Here is a 21,560-nt window from a genome sequence, read left to right as displayed (position 1 = left end):
TTTCATGTTCACACACACACTCACTCTTACAGATTCCCTCACACTCATGACCTATTCTGTCACGCACTGCCACACACATTCACTCTTACAGACTCACTCTCGCACTTATTCTCAGATTCACTCTCAGACTAACTCTCTCAGTCATGCATGCACTCACTCACAATCATTCACATTTACCCAATCTCATTCACTCTCACACTCACTCTCACATTCACTCTCTCACTTACACTCAAGCAGACACGCACACTCATCTATTCACTCTCACATACTCTCACACACACTCACTCTCATATACACACACACACATTCATAATTGTTCTCTCTTGCATACTAACTTGCATACACACTCACTCATATACACTGTCACTCACACACACACTCACTCATGCACACATTCATTCACACACTGGCTCACATACTCTGTCTCACACACATACACACACACATACTCGTTCAGTCTCTAGTTCAGCGAAACCCCTTATTTTTCAAACTTTGCCATTAGGAATAAACTTCCCATTGGCTGGATTCATATCTGGCAAATGGAAAGATGGTTTTGGTTGTTGGAGGCCTATCAAAGTTGTCCCAGGACAGGAGTTTTGGCCTTGGAGGGAGTGCAGTGGAGGTTCACTAGGCTGATACCGGAGATGAGGGGGTTGGACTATGAAGAGAGGCTGAATAGACTGGGTCTGTACTCGTTGGAGTTTAGAAGAATGAGGGGGGATCTTATAGAGACGTATAAGATAATGAAGGGGATGGATAGGGTAGAGGTAGAGAGATTCTTCCTGCTCAGAAAGGATAGCAGGACTAGAGGGCACAGCCTCAAGATAAGGGGGGAGCAGTTTAGAACGGAGTTGAGGAGGAACTTTTTCACTCAAAGGGTGGTGAATCTCTGGAATTCTCTGCCCGTTGAAGTGGTGGAGGCTACCTCGCTAAATATATTTAAGACATGGGTAGATAGGTTTTTGGTAGGCAGGGGAATTAAGGGTTATGGGGAGAAAGCAGGAAAGTGGAACTGAGCCACTTCAGATCAGCCATGATCTTATTGAATGGCGGGGCAGGCTCGAAGGGCTAGATGACCTACTCCTGCTCCTATTTCTTATGTTCTTATGTTCTTAGTTGCTTATGGTAATATCACAGCCATCTTGAGTTGCTTCATTGATGACCATCCCTCCAACTTAAAGGACAGACTTGGAACTGTTCACTGAAGATTGCACAGTGTTCAGTTCCACTTGCAACTTCTAAGATAGTTTGTGCCTTCATGCAGCAAGGCCCAGACAACATTCAGGCTTGGGTAAGAAACAAGAAATGTTCCCATCATGCAAATGCCAGGCAATGACCATCTCCAGCAAGACAGAGTCGAACTCCCCTTTATACTCAGCATTACTACCATTGCTGAATTCCTCACTATCAGCATCTTGGGCAAGGGTTACCATTAACCAGAAACTTAATTGGAGAACTGATGTAAATACTGTGCAACCTAAATACTATAGGAGCAGGTCAGAGGCTGAGGAATTCCTGCAACTAATACCTCACCTCCTAACTTCCTGAATGTCTACCATCTACAAGTTACAAATCAGGAATGTGATAGAATAATCTCCATATTCTTGGATGAGTGCAGCTCCAACAACATTCAAGAAGCTCTACACCACTAGCGACAAAGCAGCCCACTTGATTGGCACCCCATGCACTACCTTAAGCATTCATTCTCTCCACTGCCAAGGCTGCAGTGTCTATCCCTGACAAGATACACTGCCGATAGTAGTCATGATGTGGGTATGCCGGCGTTGGACTGGCGTAAACACAGTAAAAAGTCTGACAACACCAGGTTTTAGTCCAACCGATTTATTTGATAATACTCACAAGCTTTCGAGGTTTCCCTCTTCGTCAGGTGAATGGAGAGTTCTGGCCTCAGACAGAGCATATAAAGCACAGACAGTTTAGAGATTACTGATTAGAATGCGAATCCTTACACCTAACCTGCTGTTCAAGACCTGAAGTGGCTGACAATGTGAGTGGAAGGAGCACTGATCACAGGTTACAGAGATGTGTATTGTCTCCAGACAGTACAGCCTGGGTTTGCAAAACCTCACTTACTGTACTGTCTGGAGACAATACACACCTCTGTAACCTGTGATCAGTGCTCCTTCCACTCACATTGTCAGCCACTTCAGGTTTTGAACAGCAGGTTAGGTGTAATGATTCGCATTCTAATCAGTAATCTCTAAACTGTCTGTGCTTTATATGCTCTGTCTGAGGCCAGAACTCTCCATTCACCTGACGAAGAGGGAAACCTCGAAAGCTGGTGAGTATTATCAAATAAATCGGTTGGACTAAAACCTGGTGTTGTCAGACTTTTTACTGAAGATACACTACAGCAGGGGATATCAACCCATGCTCTGCAGCCCCTGGGAGACCATGGGAATGTTTCAAAAGTTCTGCCAACATGTAGGCAAATAATCCTTTTCCTCTTGCCCTAATGTGGCACTGCACATTCTAAAATTGGTGAGTCCCACAATGCTTATGAGTTTACTGGAAAATGGACTTCTATTGGAAGCAACATGGCATTTGGAAAGCTATGGGGCATTAAAATCATGAGCTTTCAGAGCACTGCCCCTTCATCAAAGGAGTGAAGTCTGATAAAGGAGAGTGCTCCAAAAGCTTGTGATTCCAAATAAACCTGTTGGGCTTTAATGGTGTTGTGAGATTTCTTACAGTGTCTACCCCAGTCCCAACATCGACACATAACATCTAATGAAGAACAGACAGTAGATCTGCTGAGTATTTCCAGCATTTCCTGGTTTTATTTCACACTTTCAGCAACTGTAGCATTTTATTTTTAATATTTCCTTTTTTAAGATACAGGATGTCCACACGGGCCTGGCGGTATCTGTGGAGAGAGAAACAGAGTCAACAGTTTGAGCCAAATATAACTTGCCTTTATTGAAGAAGTCATCTTTGGCATGAAACTCCAATATTTCAACTCCTGAAATATTTCCACCATTTTGCAAAAGTATAAGTTAGTTAGGTAACTATTAAAAAAAAACAAAAGAATGACTGTTTCTGTCCTTGTGTGTTTCATTGATATAATTCAATGCCTCTGTAATTTGGGCAGTTTCTAAGATTCACTAGGCAGCAGATGTACACAAGCTATACACTACCATTTAAGACATCTCCACTTTCAACATAAACAGAGGCAAAATTCAGGTATCTACCTTTTGCAAGGTTGATTGTGATTCCATGTTTGTTACTTAAACCTCCAACTCCTTTCTGTTCTTCAGACTTTACCATTGAACTTAATGAAGGAAGTTCTCCATCGTCGCTCCATGGGTTTCATTGTTTTGAAACTGGTGATTTAATTAAAAATTTATCCATATCTGTATTTATGGTGATTTTTTTCTATCTGTAACTGACTTTGCTCCCTCTGAAATCAGTCTAGTGTGCCTCATATAAAGAGAGAACATCGTAGGTAACCTGAGAACGTTATAATTTCTGCATATAAGGATGGCATAGATGCCAGCTTTGCCCAGATCCCAAGAGTTAAAATTATCTAAAGAAAAATAAACATCTTATTGCTATCTTGGTTGCCACCCAAATACCATTGCTAACTGGCCAAGGCTTCTTTAAGAGAGAAAAGATGCTGTCTGCCACGTTTGAAGGCTGTGTTCCCCAAAGTCCCATGAGAGTGCCCCTGGCGGTACTTAATTGTACATATTACTTATTTATCATTTCATTTTAACTTCAGAAATACACTTCACAGTGTATTAGAACTCACATTGAAAGATCACACCAGCAATAATGCAAAACCCTTTGAATATAATGCGCTCTGACAGCATGTGTCTATGTGAAGAAGAGAGGAGAAAACATGTCTGTCTTATTGTATATGATTTCTTTGTTGATGACAGCTGTAAATGATTTGACACGTGTGTGTGTTAAAGTAATATACAGCAGTATTGAGAGATTCTTAGGCCATGTAATTGTGAGCCTAAATGTGCTTGTGAATTAAACTTTCTCCAAAGGAGACTTCATGTGCTCAGAAGCATTGTAGCTCATCACATTTTAATTATTGAGATTTTTATTTTTGTTTGTGGAAAGTCATCACCCTCTGGCTTGCAGACATTAGCGTTGTTGCAACATTAGGATGTCAATGACATTGCCAATAAGCAGGTTGGGCAAATCTACCTGGGCAGCATAGGCAACCTCACACTCCTGACAACTCTGAAGGCCAACACTATCACCCAACCACCTCCCCCCCACTCCTTCCCAGGTTTTTAACAGCCCATTTTGATATAGTGGCGATTCACTTTGTGTTTGCACTGGAGTGAGTGCAGAGGAGATTCACCAGGATGCTGCCTGGGATGGAACATTTAAGTTATGAAGAGAGATTGAATAGGCTTGGGTTGTTTTTGTTGAAGCAGAGAAGACTGAGGGGTGACCTGATCGCGGTGTGTATGAGGGACATGGGCAGAGTGGAAAAGGAACAGCTGTTCCCCTTAGTTGAAGGGTCAGTCATGAGGGAACGTAGATTCAAGGTAAGGAGCAGGAGGTTTAAGGGGGATGTGAGGAAAATCTTTTTTACCCAGAGGGTGGTGACGGTCTGGAATGTTCCGTCTGGGAGGGTGGTAGAGGTGGGTTGCCTCACATCCTTTAAAAAGCGTGAGCACTTGGCACATCATAACATTCAAGGCTATGGGCTGAGTGCTGGTGAGTGGGATTGGATGGGAGGTCAGGTGTTTCTCACCTGTCGGTGCAGACTCAATGGGCCAAAGGGCCTCGTCTACATTCTCTGATTCTACGATTCAAGTGGACTTTCAAAATCCCTGGAGGGCATGAGGTACCGAGACTCCCAAAAGGCTTTCATTGAAGTTTCATATGAAACAAAGCTGTGGAGGTTCTGATGGAACATTGGGAATGGCAAAAGTATGACTGAAGGATAGAAAATAATAATGAATTACTGATCAATAAGTTAAGTCAGGCTGTGGGGAGATATTAACTAGATGGCATGTCTTAGAGCTCTGTGTTGGAAACATTCCTGCCTCAAATTTACATTGATGACTTGGATTCAGATAACCAAATTTACAAGAGCAATGGAATGAGAAAAAGCAGCTAATAAACTGCAGAACAGATCAAACAAGATGTGTGAATTGGCAGAACATTGGCTGATAAAATTTCTTGTAAATAAGCGTGAGGCATTGTATGTCGTAAGGAAAAATAGATTTTTTGATCTGATTTGATTTATTGTTGTCACATGTATTAGTAAACATTGAAAAGTATTGTTTCTTGTGCGTTATACATTCAGGGCACACCGTTCATAGAGAAGGAAAGGAGAGAGTGCAGAACGTAGTGTTACAGTCATAGTTAGAGTGTAGAGAAAGATCAACTGAATGTGAGGTAGGTCCATTCAAAAGTCTGACGGCAGCAGGGAAGAAGCTGTTCTTGTGTCGGTTGGTACTCAGTGAACTCAAACTTTTATATCTTTTTCCCGACAGATGAAGGTGGAAGAGACTATGGAGTCTGGATGCTAAACATGTCCGACCATTACACAGCAGAGTTATAAAGCCAGCACAGTAGGATACGGTTCAGCAGAGGTCGTAAAAAGTAACGTTACAGTGTTTTTGTTTTCAGCTTTTGGTTCCACCCAATAAAAACAAATTCAAAATCCAATTGAATCCACTTCATAGTTCCCACAAGAGAGACAAACCAGATCCAAACTAACGAGATGAGGCCTTGCACCTTCCCTTGGGCTTGTTCTGACATCTTTACCAAAAGGCCGAGATGGCTTTGAAAATCGCATGAGGCGAGACCTTTGTTAAATCTCATTGGGCTTTCCTGATCATTGACTCCACCTAATACGGGAGAGAAACCTTGCCTGATCATCGATTCTCCTCAAATTCTGGATTCTCTCCCTATTTGTTAAGATCAGTCTGCGCCTTCAACACCTCATTTACCAAGAAAGAGATGATTTGGAGATGTCAGCGTTGGACTGGAGTGGGCACAGTAAGAAGTCTCACAACATCAGGTCAAAGTCCAGCAGGTTTATTTGGAATCATGAGCTTTCAAAGCGCTGCTCTTTCATCAGGTGAATGGCCTGAAAAGTTTCCTCTAATTTGACTTTTATTTGTTGTGGCCAAATTTTAACCCAATTCTGCTGAATTATAGGGATAAATTTTAGAAGGACTCTAAACACATACAGTAATAGCATGCAAGGCTACAGACCAAGTGCTGGAAAATGGGATTGGAGTAGGTAGGTGCTTGATGGCCAGCACGGACACGATGGACCAAAGGGCCTCCTTTTGTTCAGTAAAAAATCTATTATCTTTTACAATACATAGCTTTTTTGGCAATATTGACATAGGCATGCTCTCCTTCTAATCTCCATTCTTTCCTTTTCAAAACTTTCCAACCAAATGCATGAGTGCTTTGCATTTTTATTTGTACTCTATGGATTTTGAAGCATGTTTGCCCAGTAGATGATGTGGAGATGCTGCTGTTGGACTGGGGTAAACACAGTAAGAGGTCTCACGACATCAGGTTAAAGTCCAACAGGTTTATTTGGTAGCACAAGCCACTAGCTTTCGGAGCGCTGCTCCTTCATCAGGTGAGTGAGATTTCAGTTCACAAACAGGGCGCATAAAGACACAAATTCAATTTACAAAATAATGGTTGGAATGCGAGTCTTTACAGGTAAGCAAGTCTTAAAGGTACAGACAATGTGAGTGCAATGTGTGTCTCTCCACTCACATTGTCTGTACCTTTAAGACTTGATTACTTGCAAAGACTCGCATTCCAGACATTATTTTGTAAGTTGAGTTTGTGTCTTTATATGCCCTGTTTGTGAACTGAAATCCCACTCGCCTGCTGAAGCAGCAGCACTCCAAAAGCTCGTGCTACCAAATAAACCTGTTGTACTTTAACATGGTGTTGTGAGACTTCTTACTGTGTCCAGTAGATGGCAGAATACTCCTAAAGTTTGCCTGTGTGCAGAGCGCAATGCATCTGTACCGAACTGCATCTGTAAAGCAGAAATTCATTACCCTGTAAAAACATGCAGTTCATTGCATCAATCTATCATGATTTAAAGGATATCAAGGTCACTAAGTAAGTATGACAGCAACTTATATTTTTATAGTGCCTTTACCATAATAAAATGTTATGAGGCAAACTGAGACACATAAGGTGCTGTTAGAGCAGTCAGTCAACAGATTAGTGAAAGAGATAGGCCGCGATTCTCCCCTCTCGCTGTGCTACTTTTTAGCACAGCGGCCTAGGAGATTCTCACTTTGGCCAATTCGCCTGATCCGCGCATGCGTTCAAGCGCCACTTGCACTTCCCAGTGTTGGATTTCCACACCGGAAATTGGTGGAGAGGCACAAACACCATTTTAAATGGCTATTTAAATATAATTTAGATGTGATTAACGGGCCCGGGACTGAAGCCTCAGGGCCCGCTAGCCCCTCTGGGAATTGGCACCCTTGCAGTGCCAGCCTGTATCCCTGGCACTGCCCAAGGGGCAAAGCATCAATGCCCTGGTGGGCACCTTGGCACTGCCCATCAGTCATGGGGCTGTGCCAAGGGGGTGGTGCATGGCCGAGGGGGTGGACCCTAATGGGGCGGGGCTTAGGGGTGATCAGTGGGATGGGGGTTCCCGCAGACAGAATGGGGGGGGGTGCAGCTGGGAGGCCAGCACTCGGGGTGGGCTGGAGGGGGGTTAAGGACTGTAGGTGGGGTTACTGTCTGGAGGAATTGGTTGGGGGGGGGGGTGGCTGGAGATAGCAGCAGGCCGGGAGGTGGGGGGGTCGGTGCTGGGCCTAGGAGTGGTTGGGGGTCAGCGATCAATGTGCAGGGAGAGGCAGAGAGTCAGTTTTGCAGGGGTCACGGAGTTGGCCAATGATCGAGCTGGCCAGCAGTCGGCTGTCCATCAGTGCGGAGGCACTGCACATGCGCCAATCTCGGCACTGTCAGATCAGCACATGCGCAATAGCCCACTCAGCATACTGATCTTAGCCTCTCTCGCAGAGTAGGCCCCCTGAAATGTAATGATATTCACGCTGGTGGCCTCTGCAGTGCACAGAGTGTGGGAGATTCTTCCCTGAAATCCCACCGAAGAAACCAGTGTGAACCAGTTTTCACCCAAATTCGACACTTTGAATTGTTTTCGGGGAGAATTCCGCCCATAGTTTCTAAGGAGTATCTTGAAGGGAAAATGGGATCTCGAGAGGTGGAGAGATGTAGGGAGGGAATCCCAAACTTAAAACCTTGGTAGCTGAAGGCACAGCTATCAATGCCCGGAACGGTTAAAATTGGGGAGACGCTCAAGGCTAGAATGATCTCGGGGGCCTGTGGGGCTGCTGGAGGTCACAGATATTGACAAGGGCAAAGTCATGGGGGGGGTTTGAAAGCAATGATGCACATTTTGAAATTAGGGCATTGCTTGACTGGGTTTAACGCAGGTCAGTGAGCACAGGGTGAATGTGATTTGGTGCAGTCTGACCTTGGAAGGAAATCCCATCCATGGGAGCTCTGGGCCAATGAGATTGGCTGGCAGCTCTTCAACCTGGCCAGGCAGTGCAGTAAGGAGTCTCACAACATCAGGTTAAAGTCCAACAGGTTCATTCAGTGGCAGCTATCAAATAAACCTGATGGATATAAACCTGTTGGACTTTAACCTGGTGTTGTGAGACTTCTTACTGTTTTTACCCCAGCCGGCATCTCCACATCAGGCACTGCAGTGGCAAGAAGTGGTACTGCAGTGCTCTGCCTGGGACTGAGTCCCAGGTAAAGGAATGTCCTAGGATTCCAAGGGTGGGAGGGTAGGGAGGGGATGCCTGGGGGAGGGGCTGGAGTTGGGGAGAAATTTATGCATTTACCCCACTAATCCCTCTAACCTACACATCTTGGGACACTAAGGGGTGATTTAGCGTGGCCAGTCAACCTAATCTGTGCATCTTTGGACTGTGGGAGGAAACTGGAACACCAGGGGAAACCCATGCAGACACGGGGAGAACGTGCAAACTCTGCACAGACAGTCTGTGGTCAATTCCAAGATTGGAATCGAACCTGAGTCCCTGGCGCTGAGAGGAAGCAGTGCTAGCCATTGTGCCACTGTGTCACCCATCATCACATGTTGCCTCTAGAACACCTCTAAATACAACGCTGAACATGGTGTCCAACTGCCCCGGGAGAAGCTTAAAATAAAATTACATCAGGATATTGTTGATCAACCACCTCATTTTGGATCTGTGATTGTTTACAGGCATGAGCAACATGTAGAATGTTGCATTTTTACCGTTAAGATGTTAAGATGCAATAAAATGTAAATATCAGGGTGGTTTTGTGGTGCATGGGGCATAACCCTGCATAAACCTGCCCACAGTGATTCAGTAGTTGGGTTCTGGTGTTGTACAAACATTCGCTGCTTGTCAGTTATTCCTTAAACAACTTTCTGATGGTTACAAAAGGTTTTTAATGTTGTCCCTCCAATCCTTGCGGTAGCTGACAGCAATATCATGGTTACGCACTATTCCTGTGGTGTAGCTTCTGAGTCAAACCCATTCCCTTCAGGAAAATCTCACCATTCCAATTGCTGCCACCATTTCTTAGAAAGCAGCAGAGGCAGGTGAGAAAATAGTAATAGAGAATGCCACCTAATACGCGTGGAACTATATATTTCAGAATATATTATCATAGAATCCCTACAGTACAGCAGGAGGCCATTGGGTCCATCAAGTCTGCACTGACCACAATCAACTCTATCCCCCCTAACCCCACATATTTGCCCCGCTAGTCCCCCTGACATTATGGGGCAATTTATCATGGCCAGTCAACCTAACCCACACATCTTTGCTAACCACTGTGACATCATGATAGTTAGGTGATAAACTCCAGGTGTATGTTCAGATACCACATTATTTGGAACGTAGATACGCTTACAGCTGGGAACAGTGTGGAGAACCCTTCGTGTTTCAAGTTCTAAACAATTGTCGAATGGTTTGATGGATCTACTGACATTTCCCATGATTTACTAACCTTATATAACAGGGTGGCACAGTGGCACAGTGGTTAGCACTGCTGCTTCACAGCACCAGGGACCTGGGTTCGGTTCCCAGCTTGGGTCACAGTCTGTGTGGAGTCTGCACATTCTTCCCACATCTGTGTGCGTTTCCTCCGGGGGGGCTCCAGTTTCCTTCTACATTCTGAAAGACATGATGATTAGATGCTTTGGCCATGCTAAATTCTCCCTCAATGTGCCCGAACAGGCACCGGTGTGTGGTGACTTGGGGATTTTCACAGTAACTTCATTGCAGTGTTAATGTAAGCCTTGTGACACGAATAAATAAAACTTAAAACTTTATTACAAAACGTCTTCTGTAAAAGTAGCAATATGGTGAAGCCAGTGTGATTGGGCAAGCTTTCTGAATGCTACTGTAGTGTTATAGGAATTTCTTAGCTCCATATATTAGAAGTTTGGACAGCAGAATGAAGATAATGATGGCATTTTATGATCAGCATTTTGCTGTTTATTCTTCGATGGTGAATAGGAGTGAATTGTTTCTGGTTTAATACACTTTGTTTTCTTTTGACTGAGTGTGCTATTTGCTTCTACACTGTGTACATTCCTTTGTGTTGATATCTAAATGGATTGTGCGTTTGTATATTATAACTGAGACTCTATGCAACTGAAATGTTGTTAGCTCCTCAGTGCTGGGAGTTTTGTATGCTTAATGTTCAGTTGTTATTTTAGTTTATTCATGGGATATGGACATAGCTGGCAAGGCCATCATTTATTGCCCATCCCTAATTACCCTTGAGAAAGTGGCGGTGGGCTTTTTTCTTAGTTTTCTGCAGTTTATATGGTGAAGATCCTCCTACAGCGCTGTTATAGAGATTCCAAGATTTGGCTCCCGTGGCAATGAAGGAACAGCAATATGTTATCAAAGATAGTGTAAGGAAATATTTTAATCTGTCAAAGAGCTTTGTAAGATTGAAAAAGGAACCTTTTTTTTGAAGTATTGTGTAAGCAGGATCATTGTGTTGGAGTTGTCACCCACCACAAAGGTTATCTGGGCAAGATACAATTACATAAAGCAGCCTGGAATCTTCTTGGAAGTGGAAACTGAAAGGCAATTGCCTATCTGAGACAAACCCAAAGGATGCTATGAGAACAATAGACCCGGCAGGTCATAGCATGAGAAGATAGAACAAGGTAGAGGCCTATATGCATCCCACCAGGTTTGGGCTATATCATTCTCTTATTTTCTTTGTAACTGTCATTTCAGTCTTATAGAGTCATGGAATCTACAGCGCAGAAAGAGGCCATTTGGCCCATTGAGTCTGAATCGACAAGACAATCCCACCCAGGTCTTACCCCATAACCCCACATATTTACTCTCCTAATCCCCCTGACACTAAGGGGCAATTTATCATGGCCAACCAACCCTAACCCTCACATCTTTAGAGTGTGGGAGGAAACCAGAACACCTGGAGGAAACCCACACAGACACAGGGAGAACATGCAAACTCCCCACAGAATGTGACCTGAGGCCAGAATTGAACCTGGGTTCCTGATGCTGTGAGGCAGCAGTGCTATCCGCTGTGCCACCGTACTCTTGTGCAAGTTGTACTTTGTATTTCACCCCAACTAGCGATGAATAGTAAGTGCTGCCATCCAGTGATGCCCATGTCCCATGAATGAATAAAAAAAACTAAGCTACTTATGACCCACACACCAAATTGGTTATCTGCCTCTCAATTCTTACAAACTTACTCCACACCTAACTATAGTTTCACCTCGTCTCAGAGTACCCGATTGGGCAAGTTCTCAGCCAATATCTAACCCACGCTGGAGATGACTAGGGTGCTAAGTGCAAAAGTCAATGCAATTCCAGCAGCAACGATCATGCTTTTTTTCCATGGCTGAGGAACAGTACATGATTTGAATGTTTTATTGATGCCAGTTCTGTAATTTATCAGTTTGGGCAGATTGTTCATTATCGCTCCTGCCTTCCTTTCAGAGGTTGCGCTGGTGTTGCCATTTATTGGCCTCTCTCTTCATCATTGTGTTTTCTACTGATTACCCATAAGCTAATTCAGCAAGCCGCAATGAAACTTACAGCAAAACAGTAGCCAGCAAGTGGCCTCGACATTAATAAGATTTTCTCAATCCTTTCACATGATGAATATGTTGACGTTTAATTAAATCAGATTGAATATGATAAAGCCTTTTACGGTGACTAAGCCTGGAAAGTAGAAACTGACCAAGGGGGATTTTTCTAATTAGATTCACAATAGTTTTAAGACTAGTATTTCACAATGAGCAGAAAAGAAACGATCTGTCAAGGGAAAGGAGATGTCAATGTAGTGCAGGTCTCTCTCGTTGATTGTTGCTGATACGTTTTGGGCATTTTGGATGAGAGATGTGGTGGTATCCCTGATCAATTATGTTAATAGATCTCATTTCTTCCAAAGCAGAGCGTGCAATATCCAGGTGAATACAGCGACACTTCGGAGTTGAATAAAGAACACTTGTCACTGCGCTTAGGATTAGAGAATATATTGCCATGTCCCCTCCTCATCTAAACCAGTTTGCCAGGTGCTGGTTCAACATAAAAACCAAAAAACAAAGTTATTGAGCATTAAACAGGAAACAGATGCTACCTAAAGTAGTGAATGGAATTTTCCCAAAAAATGACTGTGTGTCATTTCAGAGAGAAAACCAGAGTTTTGTGATCTGTGTCAGCCTGTCGTGCATGATCTAGACCACAATCGTCCCACACACTGTCATTGTTTTTGGGAGAGTGGTGAGTTTTGTGCTGGTTCTGGGAGGGGTAGGGCTAAACATGCCGGTGAGCTCAGCTGCAAAGTGATCTGGTGCCATTTTGAAATGGGGTCCCAATCTCACATGCACTGGAAAACTCCCACCCCCCCCCACCCCCACACCCAGGAGCATTGGGACCTCCCCCACGCCCACCCCATCTCATCAGCGGCATGTTTCCCCACCCCCTCCCTGTCATGGATCGCCTGCATTGGAGCCTTGAGACCCCTCCCACTCTGTCCCCCCTCAAGATCTCCAACATGCTCCTCTTCATGCCCCATTCCTTCATGAACTCCCTTCAAAGCCATCCCCATCATAGCTCCTGCCATCATAGCCCTCCTGCCGTAACCCCCCCTACATCATAGCCTCCTTTCATGACACCCATTCAAGCACTGTCTTCTTGGCACTACCCTGGCACACCGGCAGTGCCTAAATGGTACTGCCAACCTGACAGGTGGGTACCACCAGATGGGCACAGCCAGGTGGCATTACCCAGCCATATCTCCGAGCATCTGGGGGCTTCATAGATTCCGAGCCTCCCCGGCGTGGCCGTCACACCTGGTCTCCGCGATTGGAGATCAGCAGTGATTCTCACTGGGTTCGCGCCCCACCTGAAGTTTGGAAGGTTCCGGGAGTTTGGAGAATCTGGCATCGAGTGGGCTAGGTATATTTAAATGCTCCTTTAATCATGCTGATTGGCCTTTATGGACAAGATCTAGTTTGTGCCAGTAGCAAGGGACCGAGACAATTGCAAATGGGTTTGGGCCCGTCTGCAATTTTCCTGGATTAGCGCAATCTGCGTCAGACAGGGTGAGGCCGCAAGATCACAGCTGTTATACGTTTAATAACGTTTACTATTGTTGTCAAGGTCAAAACAAGAAAACTATAAAGGCAACTTTACTCTGTTGCTTTTTTATATTGCTCCTATATATGGGAATGTATGCTTCTACATAACTTCCTGATTAATTTTGTACCCAACAGTCTCACACTGACTTCTTATCGAAATGTAGCCAAATTGCTTTGATATTTCTCATTGCAGTTCACTGGTCAGGTGTTCACAGGATTGAAAATGGGTGTTTGCTCACATAAAATACAATCACCAAGCAAGTGTACTGGCAACAGCTTTTAATGGAGTGGAGTGGATTGACTCCTTCCAGAGAAACTTGCTCCAAAGGCTCCGGGGAACACTTTCTGGCCACAAGGCTGGAAAATCTCACCCCAGGCCAATGGACATTTGCATGGTCCGTGTCCCGCCCACTACAATTCCCATGGCGGGCAGGACAGGAAAATCTGGGAGGGATTCTGAGGCCTTGCTCATCCTGAAACTGTAATATCTCACCCGAGGTTAACAGACCTTCCCATTGCCCGCCCCTCAGCCGCTCCGATTCCCATGGTGGGTGGGGTGGCAGAACTCTGGCCTGTGTGTCTCTGAATAACCTGAGGAGATTTCATAGAGATACTCAAAATCTGGGATCTGGGCAGGATAGGTGGTTCCCAAACAATTCTGTGATTATTGGAAATTAACGCTGACTTGGGTAACTTTTAGAAACTAGTTTGCTGCAATACTTAGCAGTAATCAGTTTTAACTATAAGGATGTGGCTATGGTTGGTATCTGTTGATTAAGAAAATCTAGTCTGTTCATTGAATAGTATTTTATTTTTCTGGTCTATATGATGGAAGATGTTCTTATGAATATGAAGCTCACTGGTGTCTTTGAATCTTTAACAAAGCTAGCTTGCAATTGCGGATGAAAAAATGTAACCAACTACTTTCACCAGAATGTGTGCAAAGCAAGCTGCAGGATGTGCCAAAATGCAAATGTACCTCTATTTATTCGTCACAAGTAGGCTTACATTAACACTGCAATGAAGTTACTGCGAAAATCCCCTCGTCGCCACACTCCAGCGCCTGTTAGGGTACGCTGAGGGAGAATTTAGCAAGGCCAATGCACCTAACCTGCACATCTTTTGGACTGTGAGAGGAAGGCGGAGCACCCGGAAGAAACCCACGCAGACACAGGGAGAACATGCAAACTCCACGCAGACAGTGACCCAAGCCGCGAACTGAACCTGGGCCCCTGGCGCTATGAGGTAGCAGTGCTAACCACTGAGCCACCGTGCTGCGCCTGTCTGTCTAAGCAACTGATTATGTTGTTCCACAAAACAGGACTAAAAAATTTTTTGACCGCCTGGTGTTTCGTTTGGTCAGTTGTTATGTAAAACCTAGCAATTATTGTTTTTTGGATATGTTGATTTGAGAGCTTTTGATGTTTCACAACATGCAATTCAATTTGTGAGGTTTTTACGTAAATCTTTGTAGATGAATGTAAGTTGTATAAAAGGGGCCAGCAATCAGAATCTAGAAGTTGAGGTTTGAGTGAATGTTTTAAATGAAAGAAGTTGCATTGAAAATAAGCTTAAAACGGATGCAGTAAATTTATTAACTAAGTGTCATTAAAGCCAAGAATAACTTTGATTAAGATGTATAACTGTATCATTAATCAAGATGATTCATATTGTATCAGTTGACAGCCCAAGTAGATATTAGAACTGACTTGAAAGGAAATAAGACAGAGCACAAAGTGAAATGGTTACTTTTTAAGCTATATCTGAATGGGGAACGCATCAAAAAAGTGAGATCGCTGATTATCTAAAACACATTGAGAAACAAGAAAGTATGAGAAGTTTTAAAGTTTTAAATCTAGAAGTTTAGTATCCGTGGAGTTTGGAATCTGAGCATTAACGCTCCACAGAAGGTAAGGTTCAAAGTGCAAAGGCCAAGGGTCAAGGACCTATGCAGAAGCCAGGTGATTTGTACATTATTAGTAAATGTTGGACCAGTGTAACCATCCCCCTTGTTTTAAATGCTGCAATTGTCAACTATGACCAATTTCAGTAAGTGTCTGGCTATCAATCTGCTGTTATTACTCCTTCAGCTTTGTAAAGAAAAATCAATTAAAGTAGAAGATAGTATTCAGGGCCTATGTTCTTCCAAATCATTGGTTTTCAAACTGAGATACTTGAGGTCACCAGGCTCTTGATTGTTTTTTTGCTGTGTTGTTAAGTTTTGAAGCTTAAAGTTTTTAAAGTTCATTTGTTAGTGTCACAAGTAGACTTCTATTAACATTACAATGGAGTTACTGTGAAAATCCCCTAGTTGCCACACTCTGGCGCCTGCACCTAACCAACATGTCTTTCAGACTGTGCGAGGAAACCGGAGCACCTGCAGGAAAGCCACGCACGTATGGAGACAACAGGCAGATTCTGCACAGACAATGACCCCCCTCCCCAGTTACCAGTGGTGTACCACAGGGATCAGTGCTGGGTCCACTGTTATTTATGATTTTTATCAATGACGTGAAAGAGGGGGCTGACGGGTTTGCTGATGGATAGAGCCATGAAGAAGGCCTATAGTGTGCTAGCAGGGGGTTGGAGTTTAAGAGTCATGGGGTTATGCTACAACTGCACAGGACCTTGGTGAGACTGGTTTGGAGGGTAGGTCTAATGAGAAAAGATTGAGGGAGCTAGGGCTTTTCTCTTTAGAGCAGAGGAGGATGAGAGGTGACTTAATAGATGTTTATAAGATGATGACGGGTATAGATAGAGTGGACGTTCAGAGACTATTTCCTTGGGGGAATGTAGCTGTTACTAGGGGGCATAACTATAAGGTTCATGGTAGGAGATATAGGAGGGATGTCCGAGGTAGGTTCTTTACTCAGAGAGTGGTTGGGGTGTGGAATGGACTGCCTGCTGTGATAGTGGAGTCAGACACTTTAGGAATTTTCAAGCAGTTATTGGATAGGCACATGGAGCACACGCGAATGATAGGGACTGGGATAGTTTGATCTTGGTTTTGGACAAAGTTCGGTACAACATCGTGGGCCGAAGGGGCCTGTACTGTGCTATGTTCTATGTTCTTTGTTAAGCTGGGAATCGAATCTGGATCCCTGGCACTGTGAGGCAGCAGTGCTAACCACTGTGTCACCATGCCATCCTCATGGCCAATACACACAACAAAACCCACAGATAGCAGTAGTTGAGCTATTTTAGCAATAATGAACCATTTTAGCAATAATAAGCTATTTTAGAACTATTTGTTGAGGGATAAAAGTTGTCCAAGAAGAATGTCCTTGTTTTTCTAAAAGGCTGATATGAGGGCAGACAACAAGAGAACACTTCCTTTGTATCGCAGCAGTGTTAGCCTAGCTTATCAAAGGAAATCTCAGAGGTGGGACTTGATCTTCCACTACTGACTACAGGAGCAAGGGTACTATCACTGTACTTAGGGAACTGACACTTGAAATAAAATTGTGTCGCTCTCTCACTTCTGCGGATATGTCTGAACTTGCCTTGTCTATTATTGATATTTGAAATCACCAGCTTATCTCGAAGGAACTCAGTCCTGGCCACAGACACAATGTGGTTGAAGTGTGTTGTAGTATTCCTGCAAGAGTGTTTTTTTTTTAAGTTTATTTATTATTGTCTCAAGTAGGCTAACATTAACACTGCAATGAAGTTACTGTGAAAATCCTCTAGTCGCCCCACCCTAGTACCTGTTCGGGTACACTGTGGGAGAATTTAGCACGGCCAATGCACCAAACCAGCACATCTTTTGGACTGTGGGAGGAAACCAGAGTACCCAGAGGAAAGCCACGCAGATACGGGGAGAGTGTGCTGACTCCACACAGACAGTGACCAAAGCCGGGAATCGAACCTGGGTCTCTGGCGCTGTGAGGCAGCAGTGCTAACCAGTGTGCCGCTGTGATCTTTGAGGTTGCAACGTGTCTCATCGATGAAAACAACCTTGTCGCTGTAGAGATATTTGCAACCCGCTGTTATTCACAGTAAAAAATCCTGCATTCGATTTTACAGTTGGTTGTGACAACATATATCTTTCTAAAATGGAGGAATAAGCTTTGTGTCTTGAGGTGGGGGAGTGCTCATGTAAACTCTTACAGACAACTCCTTAAATTAGTTCCATCATCTTGGCCACACACTATATATCCGGGATGCCATAATCTATCTGTATAAAACTTTACAGTCATCTGCCAAAGGCTCCACATTGGATTCTGAACAGCTCCAGTGAAATAAATTAAATTAGCATATAAATATGATTATGTAGGTGGCCAATCTGTTTCTGAAATGCCACTCTACTGTTTCAATTTCACTTTCGTACAGATTACATTTTACTCTTTCCTATGTTTATAATTTATTTGGGATTGTGTGTTTTTCATGCAGGTGTTTCTCGGAAACGGGCACAGAGCAGATCTATAGATGAATACAAAAGGCAGAAAAGGCCACTTGCACAGCGTTTAACACCCGGATTTCAGCAGAACTCTTTTACGAAGGAAATTAAATGCCACACTGCAGTGATTCACTCAGACACTAGGCACAGTAAGTGCTGTGTTCACTAACGACAGGGGATGAAGTGGATTGTGTAAATACTTGCCTTCATCAAGGACAATTTCTCACTGTAAAATGTACCTTTGTAAGTCCCGAGGATTTCAATCTCAACACAGATAAGCGTCAGCATGTTGCATTAAACCTTGGGTTACTTTTTGCACATTTCTAAAATGGAATATAAAGGATCGTAGGTGATGTTGTGTGCATTGTTTCTCACAAGGCAATTGTTATTGTGTGAGAATTTTCAGGAATGCGATTAATGCTATCCTTAGTGTTCCAATCAGCTGAAAGCAATGGCCATTATTAATAGAGAATGTGGGGCTTGTTCCCTCAAAGCACATTTGCATTCTCTCTTACTGAATAAGACATAAACACATATATTTGTTCTCCTCACTTTGTCCTGGAATGGACAGGCAGGGATTGTTTTATTTAATCATTCATGGGACATGGGTGTTGCTGGCTAGCCAGCATTTATTGCCCACCCCTAATTACCCTTGAGAAGGTGGTGGTGAGCTGCCTTCTTGAACCGCTGCAGTCCGTCTGATGTAGGTGCACCCACAGTGCTGTTAGGGACGGAATTCCGGGATTTTGACCCAATGGAGGAACAGCGATACATTTCCAAGTCAGGGTGATGTGTGATTTGGAGGAGTTATGATGTTCCCATGCATCTGCTGCCCTTGTCCTTCTAGATGGTAACGGCTGGAGTCTTAGTGAGAAGCGCACGCAAGCAGCTGCTTTATCCTGAATGGTTAAGCTTCAATTGGAGTTGAATTTATCCAGGCAAGTGGAGAGCATTCCATCACAACCCTGACTTGTGACTTGTAGATGGTGGATTGGTTCTGGGGAGTCAGGCAATGATTTAGAGGGTGCCCCAGTGTAAAAAAATAGAAAAAAACAAGGAGGTCATGGAAACAGAACACTCCCAATGGACACGGAAGCCCCACTCTCCCCCTGTGCACACGGAATCCACCCCCCCCCCCCCCCCCGGCCCCCACCCCCGCCACCACCCCACCAACACAGAACCTCTGGTACTTCCTCATAGAATCCCCCCGGGACTGCCCTGCCTGACACTCCTCCGGGCACTGCCCTAGTACCAGGGCATGATCCTCTGTCTCTCGAGGCCTTGCACCTGTGTGTCTCCAGCAGGTTCTGTTTGCACGGTGTACGTCATGGGGGATCTACTGTGATTCTGCAGGCCCTCATACTAACATGAATACACACTTCCATGTGGAGGCTGGGGGAGCTTTAGTGCCTGATCAGCAATGTGAATTAAATTGGGGATGGGGTCAATCGAACGGGGAAACCCCATTGGTGTAAAAGTGTTTTGGGTCTCCTGCTTGATTATCTGCCCCCTCTGCTGTTTCCTGCCCTCCCACCAAAACAGGAGCAAAAAAATATTTTTGGGAAAAATCCTTCAGAAGAAGAGTTAATGTTCACTGTTTCCCTCTCCACAGATTCCGTTTTTCCAGCTGCTTCCGTTTTTCTTTCGTCCTTTCAGCATCTGCAGTATTTTAATTTTGCTTCATTGAATTGTGTAAAACTCTGCACCTTATGTCTTCACTCGCATCCAGCTGAAGTGGAGGAATTGAAATAGCCGTGATAATAGCATTGGTATTGAGATTAGCATTAACAGCTCTGAATGTACACAAGTGTAGTTAAGGCCGCTCTTTCTAAACATGACAGGAAATAATATAGACAAGGCATAGACATGCTGGATATAATACTGTGGGAACCAATCCAACAATCACAAAACAGAAGAATATAAGAACATAAGAACTAGGAGCAGGAGTAGGCCATCTGGCCTCTTGAACCTTCTCCGCCATTCAATAAGATCATGCTGATCTTTTTGTCGACTCAGCTCCACTTACCTGCCCACTCACTATAACCCTCAATTCCTTTACTGTTCAAAAGTCTATCCATCATTGCCTTAAAAACATTCAATGAGGTAGCTTCAGCTGCTTCACTGGGCAGGGAATTCCACAGATTCACAACCCTTTGGGTGAAGAAGTTCCTCCTCAACTCAGTCCTAAATCTGCTCCTCCTTAATTTGAGGCCGTGCCCCCTAGTTCTCCGTCAATGCAAACAACCTCCCTTCATAGTTTTATATGTTTCTATAAGATCTCCCCTCATTCTTCTGAATTCCAATGAGTACAGCCCCAGTCTACTCAGTCTCTCCTCATAAGCCAACCCTCTCAACTCCAGAATCAACCTCGAGAATCTCCCTTGCACCCGCTCCGTTGCCAGTATATCCTTTTTCAAGTAAGGAGACCAAAGCCTAATGACCTTCACAGGATGGGCAAATGGTATGATGTTGGAGCACAGACTGGAGGCTTCAGATGGAAGGCATTCCCATGCTCCCGGTGCAATAACAGAGAATATCTGCAGCTGTACAATTCTGCTCAATTGGTATGGAAAGCAGTATTGTGAAATGTGATAATAGAAAGATATAAAAGTGTTACACAGCCTTTGTATCAGGGAGGCACCCTGATATTTTGACTGGAAAGCAGAATACTATTCTCACAAGCCACTGAGATCAACACACTGTGCCATCTGCTCTCAACTGATGTTACGGGTCATATACTTTTTCTGCCTAATTAGATACTGCATCATATCTCAACTGTTGTTTCTTAATAAACTGAATAATCTGTTAGGGACAGAGGGGGATTAATTTAAACAGCCCTGATTCCTCCTCTCACTACCCACTAAACAGAACGATGTTTTCAACTTCTAAATTCCCCCTTTGTCAGTGGTGCTGTATTTTCCCCAGCCATTAAAGTTGGGATGGTCTAATCCTCTGTGAATAAAACAAGCAACAAAACAGTTCTGACACAGAGTGAATCAGATTCGAAATATTGGCTCTTCTCTCTCCACAGATGTTGTCAGACCTGCTGAGTTTGTCCAGCAATTTCTGTTTCTGATTCAGATTCCAGCATCCACAATATTTTGCTTTTCACGGCAAGCAGCTCAAAACATCAGGTTAAAGTCCAACAAGTTTATTTGATAGCACGAGCTTTCGGAGCGCCGCTCCTTCATCAGGCCCTCACCTGATGAAGGGGCAATGCTCTGAAAGCTCGTACTACCAAACAAACTTGTTGGACTTTAACCTGATATTGTGAGACTACTTATTGCGCCTACCCCAGTCTAACGCCGCCAACTCCACATCTTTCACTTTTTACCTCCGTGAATAACTTGCACAGCAAACTCATGAAAAGATAAAATAAGGGGTTGGTTTATTTCACAAATATATACAAATGGGGAAAAGGTACAATACCTGCCTCCTTTTTCACTTACAGAATGCAAGAGGATAAGGGAAACAAAGGAGCACAGGGACAGATTGCAACAAAACAGA

This window comes from Carcharhinus amblyrhynchos, chromosome 14, assembly GCF_965287045.1.
Source record: "Carcharhinus amblyrhynchos chromosome 14, sCarAmb.v2.hapA, whole genome shotgun sequence".
Taxonomy (NCBI): domain Eukaryota; kingdom Metazoa; phylum Chordata; class Chondrichthyes; order Carcharhiniformes; family Carcharhinidae; genus Carcharhinus; species Carcharhinus amblyrhynchos.
This window is presented reverse-complemented; position numbering follows the sequence as displayed.